The sequence below is a fragment of the Sander vitreus genome, chromosome 12 (assembly GCF_031162955.1).
Source record: "Sander vitreus isolate 19-12246 chromosome 12, sanVit1, whole genome shotgun sequence".
NCBI classification, from domain to species: Eukaryota; Metazoa; Chordata; class Actinopteri; order Perciformes; family Percidae; genus Sander; species Sander vitreus.
In genome coordinates this window covers 9,977,446-9,983,317 of record NC_135866.1, presented here as the reverse complement: position 1 = coordinate 9,983,317, position 5,872 = coordinate 9,977,446, and positions in this window count along the sequence as shown.

Sequence of the window (5,872 nt, the reverse complement as noted above, 5' to 3'; positions counted from 1 at the left end):
CTTAAACTCTTTAAAAACTTAAGCTCTTCAGGTTCACCCCCTGCACAACACAAACACACACTTCTTTATAACATACACAATTAAGGAGCTCAGTCCACAGTACCGCTAATTTATGTTCTCACCGCATCATGTAGCAATACTCATTGTGATGCTGTAAATCTTTTGCTGTTGTGTACCATAGTTATAGCCCTTCTGTGGAAATGCTAAGTGGTTGATGATGCTAATGACATGTCTGTAAATGGAGTCAGATCAACATGGCAGATCTGCCTTGCATTAGCAGTAACTGCACAAGGCTGGGAAGTAATGGATCATATCTCACAGAAGTAAAGGAAACAGAGTATGATAAGGGTAAAATAAATCAAAACTAGCAATATAATAAATATTTGATTGAAAATGTTATGAGACTAAAAAATTTTAATTGCGAGATTAATTCTTAACCTTAGGATCAGATATCTGTGGTAACAATATTTTAAACTTAAGGTTCACTTACTTAAGTTTACTGAAGAAGTGGCCGGGTTGGCTCAGTTGGTAGAGCAGGCGCACGTATATATATATATATATATATAGAGGTTTATGCCTTGACGCAGAGGTCAACGGTTCGAGTCCGACCTGTGGCGATTTCCTGCATGTCTTCCCCCTCTCTCTCCCCTTTCTCACCTAGCTGTCCTGTCCATTAAAGGTGGAAAAGCCCAAACAAATAATCTTAAAAAAACTGAAGAAAGCCAAGGTATATGGTTGATAACTCAATGAAAAGTAAGTAAAAGTTAGTTCTGATTATTACACGGCCTTGTTGAATACTTCATTCTGATTGGTCAATCACGGCATTCTACGGTCGGATTTTTTTCTTCTGTATAACAGACCGTTGTTAAGTATAACAGACTGTTGCCATGGGTGGAGATTTGATCACAGACTCTGGCGGACCATTTTTAAATCAACATTAGTGCTATACGGAGCTCATACCGCTAATCAGCGACTCAAAGGGAGAGAGAAACGGGGATCGCTAGCAGAGCTAATGGCAACTGTGCAAACTGAGCATTAGTTAGCTCTAACATGTTTAGCTAACTCACCGGGACGACCTGGCTTCCACTGGTCATCAGCGGTAAAGTTAACCGTCCCAACCGGGACGCAAGACAAGTAACCTCTGTATGAATAGCTGTGTAATACGCCGTGTAATACGTCATGTAATAAGCGGGATATGTGGAGCTCGCTCTACTTATTACTTACATATTTTATTATAATATTTGTACATATTGTCTAAGAAAATTGAACATTGAATTTTGTAAATGACAATTCGTACATTGTTTGCTTACCTAACTGCATATTTGGATGGGTTTAATACTAACTGAAAGGGCTAAAACTCCTAATAACATTATTGAGTTTTAGTAATTGATTTTGTGACGACAGTGATTATAAGCAGGTAATCAGTTTAAAAGTGAACTTCCCAACACTTGTGCTTTTATTACTGTGCTTAGTAACATCACCATGAGATCTCGGTTGCTGATGAGCTGAAATGAACTCAGAGAGTGCTGATGAACAAAAAACAATGCCATTAGGCAAACATTGAAAAGAATGAGCCAAGAATGATCTGCCAGCCATATGACTTAATTTTAGACTGATAGATGAGATGTCAGGTCAGTTTTCTAACCCTGTACCCACTGCACTCCATGCGGATAGTACATACAGTACAGTACAGCACAGCACAGTACTGGTAAAGAACATTAAAAAGTACTGTCCTCCGTTTCTTTTAACTCTTGACTCCTTGATACTAAAAATGATGTGATAAAAAAATGTGGTAAACAGTCAGCCAGCTGCTCTCCCACAGTATCAGTGGTCATAGGTACAAGTTGCTCTCAATCGGCGTTAAGAGAAGCGATAAAGAGGGGCGGCTGGAACAAAATATTGGAACATTGCCACTGTTACTTTTTTTTCCACATCCCTCCACTTATCACTAAGTTCTACTTCCCATGTGCATTTCCCTTTTCTGTCCTCCAGCTGTGTAATCACCTCACATTTAAATATCACCTTTTTAAGCTTTATTTTTCTCCATTTTAATTCTTATTATTACACTCATTACTGACTCTTTTTTTTAAATTATACTTTTTTTGTCTTTTATAATTGGATGTTTACTGTATTTTAAGTAGCTTTAGTTTGTCATTTTATATCATTGTATCATTGTACTGGGCTAGTGGGTGGTTTTGTAGATGTGAGAAGCCTTTGTAGATCAAACTCAAAGACGGCTCTGAATTAGTGGTGTGCATGTATGGTATGTAATGTATGTATGCGACTTTTACAACTCTGTCTGGATGTTTCAGAGCCAAGGAGGTTTATCACGGAGTTCTGGTGTAAGCATTGCGCAACTGCTAACAGGGGTTTTCACACTAATGGTGGCAACTCTAACCTGTACACTTACATGTTATTCCTGGTAACCATAGATACCTCCAGGTGTGTATGTGTGTTTACTAGTCAGCTAAGGTGGTGGTGGTGTGTGTGTAGCAGAGCTACACCTCACACAGGTGGGTTAAGAGTTCTGGATGATTTTGGATGATGTGGCTCATGGTCAGTAGACCTTTTACTACAGTAGGCGTTGATAGACTAGACATATTGCTGTGAATATAACTTCCTTTTTTTTTTTCTTTGTGTAACTTGTATTTAAATTTTTGGTTGCATATTGAGTTTTTGACAGCACTTTGACAGAATCCTGTTAAATGTAGAATTATATGACGTTGATTTCCTTCTTCTTTTACTGTATCAGTAAATGTTCTTTGCTTTCATGTGACGTATGGAAGAGACAGTAAAAGGGCCCGTCAGTGTCTCCTTTTGGCCGTTTTCTGCTATGGCTCGGTTATTTGAACAAAAACTGCTAGAGAGAGAACAATGTGTGAGGAAGAGAGTTTTGGCTTTCAATTTTAGGTTAAAAAGTTGTGGCTCAGTGAGTTTACATTTGTTAACAATGTGTAACTTCATACACAGCATAAGCATAAGAACATCAGGGATTGTGCCTCCGTCTGTCAGTCACAATGACCAAAACAGGTGGAGGTCTTTCGGCTTAAACCATCCTCGAGGCAGTTTTTTTCTTTTCTTCTTTTTCTCAGAAGGATGGGCTCGGTGTCAGGTCTTCAACAGAAGTACAGGCTGGAAAGAAAAACATCCTCAGGACTGCCCCACACTCTTAGACATAAGTTACATACTTAGGGGTAACTCAGGAAGCCAACAAGAGGAGGCTAAGAAGAAATAATGTGGTAAAGCAGAAGTTAGAGGAAGTTAGATAAATAGTGATAGAGAGAGAATTTGAGTGTGTGTGTGTGTGTCTGCGATTCTGTCTGTGAGTCTGTGAGTATTTACACATAACACCTTATGTTGATTTATTGATTTTCATTATCTTTATAGAGGCCTTCATACATCGTTTGCTTTGATAAGATTATTCATCGTTTTTGTTTTTTGATTGTTGTGTGACCGTTTGTTGCTGAGATGTTTTGACTTCCACATGCAAATGGCATGCCTTAAATTAAACCCCCAAGAGCTGAGCATTAAATGTTGATTGATGGATTTTGATATCAATGCAGATATAAAATAGATTAAATGTAAACCCACTTTGTTGAAAAATGCAGGTGGGTAAATTGCGCTTGTATGCAAAATGGGGGCTTTAACATGTTAATTGCAGAATGTTGCCCTATGTGCCTTAATAAAAGAATGACGAGTGTGGAATTAAATCTTATCATTTTGTTATAAACTTTTCTTATTGTATGTATGATGTGATATTTTAACTCCACTTTCTCCTCAGATGCTCTTTGTCTAACTGCGAGGAAGCTTTGAATTTTTGTAAACTGCAGTATGAAATGTAATGGTTGACTTGTGTAAGAGAAACATCAATAAAGTTTTTCTTTCCATCCCAACACTTGTGGCCTGTGTTATCAGTAAAAAATGGTTTAAGAATGGAATGAAAATATTATATAAGGTATTAGGTTATCTGAGTTTAGAGGCAAGACAGTGTTTTAAATTGCACATGAAATTTTAATTAAGTTAAATTAAGTTCTGTACAGTATATTTCTAGATATATTACTTTACTTGACTTCTGTATTTCACTGCATGGTCAATTTATGATGTAAAAATGTGCCGTGGATCATCTTCATGCCAGCTTTTGATATTAAGAGAGATGCCCTTATTATAAATTCTTTTTAAACTAAGCTTTGAGTTTTGACTCTGAAAGAACCAGAACATTGAGATGATAAGCAGCTGTTCTACTGGATGTGATAGATGAAGCTGACCTAGACATTACTGGCTATACTCATTTAAATTAGTATCAGCAAATTGAGGTCTTCACACCATAAAAATGTGGAAGATAGAAAAGAGGTGATGAAACTAAATAATTGAACCCAAGGCACCGCCAACCACACCACAGATTAATATGAAGACATCACAGATTTTTAGTTAACAACCAACAACAACAAATACAATATGAAGTCTTATCAATCTTTCTGAAATATGCTCCATATGGCTGATTAATCTTTTGTTTCATCAAGGGATGAATCAATCATGTTGGTGATGTTTTAATGAGCCATTGTGTTGAACAAGAAAACAGCACACTGTTTCAAGCTAGGGTTGAGCAACTCCTACTGCAATTAACATTCACAAGGCTTTGTCTTATGTGGTAATTTATATACTCCATTTTATGGTTTGGTTAAATTAAAACCACAAACATTCTTCTCCCAGATTCTTATGGGGACAATGTCTCTGCATACACACTAAACAATGTTAAAAAAATGTAGTGTGCATCACTAAATATATAGCATCAATAACACACTATTCACACACAGACAGGAAAACACTGTATATGTTAGTTTGTGTCAGACATTTAGCATTGGCAGCATACTGTCATCTCACCAACACTCATCCTGGTGCAGACCACAAACATGAATTAATAAGTGGGGTACAGTGAAAGGCTTAATTGTTCTGCGCTTATTTAAAAAGGATAGCTTTAATAAACAAACTGGCCTACTTTTGAGTATAATACAACTTTCTAATGCTTTCATATGTAGTGATGCACATTGACGTACAACAGACAAGGAAACTACTGTATGTGGTGCATGTAAAGTGTCACTTGGCAAATTGGCCTTATTTTTATTTTATTTTTTTATAAATGTAGCGAAAGGTGGCTTGGGAACTGGAGGGTCGCAGGTTCAAGTCGACCTGTGGACCAAGTATGGAGTGTGGACTGGTAGCTGGAGAGGTGCCAGTTCACCACCTGCCCTGGGCACTACCAATGTGCCCTTGAGCAATGGACCGAACCCCTAACTGCTCGGGGTGCTTGTCCATGGGCAGCCCCCTCACTCTGACATCTCTCTGAAATTAGTGCATAGTTCCTGGGCATGTGTGTGTATTTCAGGCCTGTGTGTAATGCGTGTAACAACAAGGTTTAAAATGTAATTTCCCTTTGGGGGATTAATAAAGTATGTCTTCTTCAGTAATAATTATAATAATTATAGCATAGCTATTATCCTGGAATATTTAAAAAAAGCATATATGTGCTTTGCTTTCCTAAAAAAATCAATGCCTGTTTGTTGTCATAATTCTGCCACACTCGTGATGGCGCTCAGGATTTTCATTGAATCTATCATTTTAAAAACTGATGATAGAGAAGTAATATATAGTATAGCATAACGTGTATGGCTAGGCCTACTTCTTGTTAATCAATGACCTTCCTGAGCAGTTAACACCAAATGCTTGTAAAAACGTTATGTTTTTGATCATGTAATTATCACACATCCTTTCTCCAGTGAACAAAACTACAGAAAGATGATAATGCATATTATTAAGAGTGTCCCTGAGTAGCATCATCTGTTTTATAGAATAGAGGTCCCTTGTGGCTGTTTTG